Source organism: Sinohyriopsis cumingii, chromosome 6 (assembly GCF_028554795.1).
Source record: "Sinohyriopsis cumingii isolate HCF-2022 chromosome 6, ASM2855479v2, whole genome shotgun sequence".
NCBI classification, from domain to species: Eukaryota; Metazoa; Mollusca; class Bivalvia; order Unionida; family Unionidae; genus Sinohyriopsis; species Sinohyriopsis cumingii.
Window position 1 is genome coordinate 103816692 of NC_142966.1, and position 9446 is coordinate 103826137.

The 9446-nt window shown below is 34.4% G+C and overlaps 1 long non-coding RNA gene across 1 annotated transcript; it reads left to right on the plus strand.

The window, feature by feature from the left end:
• Positions 1–3091: 3091 nt before the first annotated feature.
• Positions 3092–7472, plus strand: LOC149797604 (uncharacterized). The gene is made up of 3 exons (XR_016421542.1): positions 3092–3306; positions 5796–5855; positions 7384–7472. It is a non-coding gene; the product is annotated as an uncharacterized LOC149797604 (long non-coding RNA).
• The last annotated feature ends 1974 nt before the right edge of the window (positions 7473–9446 follow it).

The window sequence follows — 9446 nt, forward strand, 5'->3', positions numbered from 1 at the left end:
AAAAGTAGTTCCTGTAGTGAGAACATATTGTTATTTTTTCACTACAGTGAAATATCAATATTATTTTAATTAGAAAATCAAGTAATTCACTGCTTTACATAAAAAAACATAATAATAGGCAATAACCTATGATTGATCTTTTACGAAATACTGATTCATCGGATCAATAATTAGTACAGGAACCGTATTACAAGGCTTCAAGATTTCTCGTAGAAATCATGAAGAAAGATGAAGAACTCGATAAAAATCATACTTCAGCTCATGTTTCCATAATTAGGGAAAACAGTACGGAGGAATTGATGCAAATCTATATCTGCAATAAAATGCATTCAAATTATACTATATATAACTAATGCAATAAACATGAGCAAATTGAATATTGCTTAAATTATTTTCATATTTCAGTTGTGTAAACAACATCAAAGCAAATGCAATTCGTTCGATATAAAACGTATGGTAAATGGTACGATTTTATGGTAAAAACTTAAGCAACAGAGGAAAGAAAAAAACGTTTTATTAAATTTAACAACAAATTCATTATCAAAGTTATAAATAAAAAGGGTGAAATGAACTTACAATACTATGAAGTGAATACAGTCTAATCCTTATAAATGTATACGAAGTCCTCAATGAATCAAAAGATCCTTAACACTTTTATTACCGGAAATGTACTGGTCCTCAAAGAACAGTGACGTTGTCCAGAATGTTGTCAGATACTTTATAACATTCCCAGTCTCATTATCCGGACACCAGGCCGACCAGTCCTAATACTAACCTCTTAATGCTGAGCGCCAAGCGAGGCAGCTGTTAGTACCAAATTTTTGTCTTTGGTATGACTCAGACGGAAATCAAACCCACGACCTCCCGCATCCGAGGCGGACGTTTTAACCACTAGGCCACCGGAGCTGTCCAAAAAACTCATATCATGCATTAATAACAACCATAACGTGTAGATATGCCTTCTAGCATTTGGTTTTAATATTTCACCAAAGAGAAATGGGAAAACTTAAAATTAGTAGTTCATTATCTCCTTCGCCACAATCAGTATAAAAAATATTTTATCCATAAATTATGTGCCATTCACCTGCTTCTCAGATTATACTAATCTAGACGTATACCGTTGGGACTTATTTCTTCCGTGGATTTATTAATTTTACATTAGTATGGCCCAATTACAAATAATGAAATAGACATTGAGTCATCGCTTTACAAATCAATGTTGTCACCTACTAGTATTTACGTATATGCTGATCCTACCCCTATTTTTATGTAAATATATATTGTTCTACACATGTCACTTTTTAGAGTCTACTTTGTCTCTGCGGTTAATTGTCCACTGAGGAAGACCTTGCATTGTGTTCAAACATAAGGGTAATTTTGTTGTTGTTTTTTTTCTCTGTTTCCCAACATTTGTTTCATTATATAATATTTGTGTTGATGTTTTGCATCCACCTTTTATTTCGAAATCCTTGGGAATCTGGCGCATATATATATATATATATATATATATATATATATATATATATATATATATATATATATATATATATATATATATATATATACAGATAGATAGTTTTAAATTTTCTTTAACAAATATTTCTTACAAGCAACATCAGGAAACTCGTGCAAGAACACTTTTGTAAAATGAAATTTGTGTCTTTCAGTTAGAAAGATCTTTTAGTAGGACGTATTATATAGTGAAGAAATCTTAAGTAATGTATTACGTTTATAAAATCGATTTCGCACCTACTGATAGCAATAATTTATTTTTTAAGGTTTGCTTGGGCGTGTTATGACATTCGTCTGCTCATACGCCGAAAGAAACCAAATAACTGTCATTGATAAGAAATGTCTTCTTGGAAGTCGGAAGTCAACTGCTATCGACCTGTTTCGAGTAAAGGATGATTTTCTACGAATTTAGTTTTTCCTGTCAGGGTCATGTCATTATGTAGTTGTGTATAAATTGGCGAATTCCTCATTCACTAAGACAGTAGTAGGTTCTCTAACCTTTACATAACAGTGCTTCTTCATCTAGAAAGATATAAAGGTAGGTTTTTCTCTTTTCTCCGAATCACAATTCTGATTGCGTTACAGCTTGAAAGTTTAAAACGTTATGTAGACTTTATGTCACTAGTTTCACAAAATTCCAAAATCAAAGTTCAGTGTTATCACTTAAAACACCGAGTCTGCTGCAGCTTCGAATTGTGAAACTTCTGAAACGTTTTAATTTATACATCTATATATATGCGTTTTCTTTACTGGAATAATGTATTCTTGTAGTGTAGGAATGTATACGAGCATGAATATCAGCATAAAAGAAAATAGTTTCAAGGATCGTACTTTTCGCCAAGTACTTGGGTAGGGATCACACTGTTGAACACTACAAACACGATAATGTATGTAAATATGTACCCAAGTGTATTAAAAATATAATTGAATTTTAATACCCTTTTCAAGGAATTAAAGTTAATATAAATATGCTTGAAGAGAAATAGTAATCTAAATATTTGTATTACTGAATTGCTCATTATATAACATGACGTACTCTTTTAATTATGCTTGCATTATAACAAACCTGATGTGATGTCATATTACGTTGCAACAAACGTATTGGGTTACACGAGAGCTTACCATCACTCTAAACGTGCTTGGCAGCTTCCAGTAAGACTAAAATTTACTGCATCAATGTAGCCAGCGCATTTGCATAGTCGTGAGTTGGGTACATTACAAGAGGAGCTGTCTCAAAGCACAATATGTCGTTTAACCCAATTTAAACATTTCTTTCAGAGGAATTTCTTAAAAAGTAAATGCTATTTTACCTCCTGGCTGTTACATTTCACATTAAAAATCTGCACTCTAATTTTGATCACGTAATGCTTACGAGATATGCGAACAGAATCGTCAAATGCTTAGGCCCATATGTGCGTCGCATAATGCATTCGCAAAACAAAGACTGTGATGTTCGTTACACTTATTGAACAAACTACATAGACTCTAATAAGCCGACTCTTTGGCTGTTGGATGCATGCTATGTACAGGAGAATACATTAAGTTATCAGATAAGTTGAATTTCTCGCTACAGAATGAAGGTACGTACAGCCGTCTTCATCCTCGCACTCGTGAACCTTGCAGGCTATGCATGTGCAACATATGGGGGTTACAGTGGTGGATTTGGTGGATATAGCAGTAACTCCTTTGGGAGTAGAAAAGGTGTAATTATCCCGGTGAAGACGAAAGGAATAGGGTTTGGCGGTGGATACAATGGAGGTGGATTTGGTGGGATTCTTTCTTTCATCTTCCCGCGTAAGAAAAAATGTTTTTCTTTCTCCGTTGTATTATTTTAGTTTGTCTTTCTATTTTCGCTCCTTTCTTTTGCGTTGCGATTTTATCTGTCTCAATCAAAATCATTCAAAATTGAATCTTTAACAATTGTGTTGTCCGTAGAAACTAAAATATGTTTTTAAATAATGTATTAACCACGTGAATTTCTTATCTTGATTATTATGAATTCTGTATGAACAAGTTGAAAAAAATTGTCACATTAAAAATGAATAGTAAGTGTAATTTGTTTCTATTATTTTTATTTAATTTCACTAATATATGCTACCAAGACGGCTTACAATCGTGTCACGTGCGATTGAAAACTATCAAAAACCAAATCTATAAATCAATTTCGATGTTGCTTTCTAATGGGAGTTATGCTAATTTCGATGGTACCCTCAGATCGAAGTGTTGGTTAAGAAAGCATGTTTCTCAATGGAAAAGTGATTCATCACTAATTCCCATCAGTTATGAAGCAGATCATAATATCTGATGTGCATGAATTCTGAAGTTATGTTGAAACGATATTTTATTATTGTTAAAGTGAAAGTTTCGGAAATGATGCAAATATCGTAGTTTATATCGCTCTGAACGATTAAATGGAGAACTTCACCCTTTCATTATTTCAAGTACAAGAGCATGAATGAAGTTGCAAAAAGTGATTGGATTATATCCAGCTTCATCCGAATGAGTATCAAGATAGGGGTGTGTGTGTGTGTGTGTGTGTGTGTGTGTGTGTGTGTGTGTTTCCTATACGCATACTACTATAGCGTGAAACCGTAAATACGATCATGCTTTAAACAATATACATCGAAATGCTAACATGGCCGACCCATATGTGTCGTCGTATAATGCTCTGGCAGGTCAGTTTCTCCGCAATTCCCTGAAACATAAAAAAGAATGAACAAAATCATCCTGATAATGGAAGCATTATGTAACAACAAAATAGATCATGATAATGGAAGCGTTATGTAGCAACAAAATAGATCATGATAATGAATGCATTATGTAAAAACAAAATGAGTCCGAGCTGTTGTACATAAGAAAATATAGTACATCAATGTGATGGAAAACCTTAGTATATATACAATATCTACGGTGTTAGAGTAGGTAAAGGAAATGTTTCAACAGTGAAGTAGTGAGAAGTGGTATAATTGTATTGTCACAAGTGGCGAAGCCTCGCCATATTTGACGAATCAAAATGTGGATTTCTTTTCATTATCTATTTCTAAAGTAAAAGTCATCAATATGGAACTTTTTTTTTAATTTGTATCCATTCGGTGCCATTGCGATTAACCACTGCAATACAACATCGATTAAACAGTTCCGAAATTGTACAATAACGTTTAGGACAGTAACTCTTGTTTACAAATTTATTTTATGTACATGGTACTTTAGATTGTGGTTTGCCAAATGAATTTATATTTTGTTTACCAAAATGAAGAGAATTCTTTAGCTTTGTCAGCTCCCTTACCATGCGGATTGATAGAGTAAACATTGATTGGTGGGGACCTTTATTAACGTTACAGAGCGGTTGCATCGGACAGACTTAAGATCGTAATATCTTTAAACACTTTAAATATTTTAGTGATCATGAGTTTTCTTATAAGGTTCCTTCTTACGTTTATTTCTGCATCAAAAATGATTCTTGTGGCCTTGGCAAGCTTGTGCCCTAGTACGATAACAATCGGTGCTCCCAAATTGCGACTGTCATCCCCAATTTATATATTGTTTTCAAACATGATTATGATTATGATGAGAGTTAAAATAGTTATACTTGTATTACTAGATTTATTTAGAGTTTTTCCTAATACTTTCCCTTATGTCGTTGATTGCAATATGCATACTATATGTTATGCGGCACTGAAACAGATCATTAATTTTAGTCACTAAAAAATATCTCGGTTCATGTGAAAAACTCCTTTATAAAATGTTAATACTTGAAGCCAACGTGTTTGGTGAACGTTTTAGGCATTATTGTGGCACCTCCTCGGCAATTAAACATGTGTATAATAGAGTCTTCAGTCCTGAAATGCTTTAAGATTTGTTCAACATGTCATCTACTTTGTACTTGTTCAGACTGATGAAGGAACCTAAACCGTTCCAGATAGTGTTGTTTTCTTTCGCTGGCTAAATTTCAAGGCAAAGAGAAGTTCAGAAAATAGTGTGAATTGTGTTAAAACTTGTATTTACTTATTCCTTAATCCATGATATCGACAATAATCGCCAAGTTTCAGTAACTCTCTTTCGGTAGGAAAGGGAAGCACAAAATGATACACCTATGTCAGTTCGTTGTTTTTACATGTTATAACTTCTTTGTAATTGCACTGTGTAGCCATTATTGTGTTGAGGTGTCATTAAGTGCTAATATTACACTTGTACCTACTAACATCAATGCAGAAACCACGAACGCTTTTTTTACGTTAATATGATAAACTCTGTTCCGCATTTGTTTCTTTTTAATTTTTCAGTCATTCTTCTCGTGGTTATCCTGCCTATTATTTTAGACTTATTCCGCGGCAAATATTGAGGTAATACATCTATGTATCCATGCATACATACATACATACATACATACATACATACATACACAAACACACACACACATACATACATACATCCATACATACATACATACATACATACATACATACATACATACATACATACATACATACACAAACACACACACACATACATACATACATACATATATACATACATACATACACAAACACACACACACACATACATACATACATACATACATACACACACACACACATACATACATACATACATGCATACATACATACATACATACATACATACATACATACATACACACATACATAATATACATACATACATACACACGCGCACTCACGCACGCACATACATACATACATACATACACGTATGTGTCGCAACCTATTTGCTAAACCAACCTTTAACTTGTAAATTGCTACACGAAGCAGAATCTCCGTGGCATCTTAAACGTCATTACTAGGCTGCTTAAGTATTTTTTAAATATTTTCTTAATTGTTATTGTTTTAGTGAAATCCGTTGCTTTATTTACAAGTTCAGATGCACCAAGACTAAGTTACTGATGTTAGGACCTAATGTCCACACAACATATACCAAAAACAATCAGCATAAGTCGTGTTAATTTTCCGGAAATAGTTGAAGTTGACTCAAATAGCCGGAAGTGTAAGTGCAAGTGACAGATCGAGATCCTGCGAAATCACACATGTGTTCAGTATCATCTTTGGTGAAGTCAAGATAATGAACTTAAGAAACATTTAATTTTCTCTATTGGATCAGCTTATGACATATATTGAAGATTACAAATAACACTCTCCGGTGGTTAACAAACATCTAGGGAAAATCAGAAAATAAAATATTTAAATATTTTCTTATGGACTACAGTAAGAAGCGATTGCGGCTGACTGGTTCAGTTATTTTGATGATCTCGTAATGACTTCACTAATCGTGTTTAAATATATATGTTGGAAATCAGTCTGATTGCCTTCGTTAATGTAGTGATATCTTAAAGATGTTATTAATCGTGATGCCTATTTAAACCTATTTGGCGGCAATGCATCTGTGCGAACTTTTCTCGCCATTTTTATCATCAAAGTTTCAATTCGATCTGGAACTAAAAAATGAAAAGATGATTAACAAAGGATTGAGTGATTAAAATGCTATTGTTTTAGAAATACTTTACATATGGGCAAGTTTTCTTTAAAACTTTTGTAATTATACATATTCCCAATCATTTCATGCAGTTGATATGCTTTGTTAATCAGATTTCGTGCCAATATAAAACATAGCTTACGACCGAATTTAGTACAATGATATCAGTGTATAGGGTAGCCAAGAAAAATGATTTTTTGTCATAACTGATATGTTTTAATTTAGTATGTTCTCCATGTCATATATAAAGAAAAAATGATTATTTTTCGCCGAAATATTTTATATATCGAACTTCACATGGTTATGTTTGATTATGTCTGTGAATGCATTTTTCTTTCATAAGGCATATTTTTTTAATTTCAGGTAACAGATTAGACGGACGTTCTAGTTATACAACAACGAAGGTTCCGCATATACAACGACTCCGCATCACATTCGATGGCATACAAATGCAAATAAAATAGCTAGCCATCTGAGCATTCATTGATTTACGGCTTTGTCTTTAATATTAGCTTTTGTGTTGGTCTTAACAAACATTGATCAACAGAACTTTGGTGGTGGTGGGGGGGACTGACACTTGCAAAGACTCCTGCGTGTTACCCCTTCACGTATGCTTCTTGATATTTTCATTTGGAAACTTAAAGGTAAGAAAATATTAGTTCCCTAAATATTGCCAAAAATTGTGCATCGATTATATGCTGTATTCTAACTATCTACGCTTTTTCTTATCTGGGCAATATTTTGTTGGCGCTATGACAAGATGTTGGGACATCGCTGATCCGACCGAAGTGCAATCAATGTTTGCACTCGGTTCAACAGAGGCAAGGGGAGAATCTTTAGCCGTATTTAAGGTACGAAAACATGATACATGGACAGAAGATCTCTATAGTTTTATTCGTACTCTATTCGTTGTTTCAAGTGAACAAGACCATTTTTGCGGCTTGAATGATTCTCAATCGGAAGAGTTACCTTCGGTTAGTGAACAAACACCCACCTGATTTGATGTGTATACACTTATTCTAATATCTTGCATATTTAAGTCTGGAGCCATATACGATTTGGAGAGTAGGTGTGTTGTAAACGATTTTGAAAACGTTAATACTGATTATGTGTGTGTGTGTGATTAGGATTTTAACGTAGCTTTAACATTTTGTCAGTTATGTATCTGCAGTGTGGCAGTTTTTAGTGATGTCTAGCACTGGGGCATCATGTCGCAGACATGTAGCATGATGTCCCACCCAGTCACATTATCCTGACACCAGGCCGACCAGTCCTAACACTAACCTCCAAATGCCGAGCGCCTAGCGAGGCAGCTGCTAGTACCATGTTTGTAAATCTTTGGTATGCCTCGGCCGGGGTTCGACTTCACGACCTCCCGCTTCCGAGACGGATGCTCTAACCACTGGGTAACTGGAGCGGTCGCAAATACTGAAGCCATCGTTCTGTTGTTTCGAGTTAGTTTTCATGCATTTTATGGCACCTCCGGACTGATGAGATAATTTTATATTAGTGCCCTGATTAGATAAATGTTTACTAGAGTGTCCACAGTCTGGATATATTTTAGATTTATTCATCATGATGAAGAGAGAGAGAGAGAGAGAGAGAGAGAGAGAGAGAAAGGGGGGGGGGGGGGCTGAGACAGCAAAAGATTAAGAAAAATGAAATGGGACTAAATACGAAAATACAAGTTTGAATAGCATACATAAGGACAGATATATTTCCTAATGGGTAGATGAGGTAGTTCCGAAGGTGATGTTGCCACCTTATATAAAACAGTACTGTTACCTTGGCCTCATCATCACTTAACAGACTGAATCAATATGTGATTCGTAATCCTTCGTGTTTTAGATGTATGATGACCTCAACATATACCTCACAACTCACCAGAATACATACATGTGTATAAATATGTTATACTTATGCAGAGCAAAGGATCAGTAAATTTTATCAAACGTCTTGTAATCCGTCCTGCTCTGAAAATAAAGGTGACCGTACTTATTCTTCTGAAGCATTAGCCCTACATCAGAATTTCAAGATGTAAATATATGAATTTCAACCTTAATTCATTTTCCATGAAAAACTTACGATCTTTCTTGCTGATGGGGAAAACAGTTTTGGCTACGTTTATCTCAGTGATTTGTCTTCTTTAAAAGTAAACATTCACGTTTGTTGATATTTGTCGCAGATCAAAAACTGGAATCGAGAGACCACACCATTAAAACAGTTTCAAGCTATCATAGCATTCAAAGTGTCTGTTGAATCTAAAACGGAAGGGCTAATAGTCTGATGTTTTAAGATTTGTGGAGACTTGCGCACATGGCTCATCGGTCAGTGGCGTATCAAGACCCTAGCCCTACCGAATATGTCATTCACGGAAAGGGTGCGGTTTGCGTCCTGCTCTTGTCTATTTAATACAATATTTGATA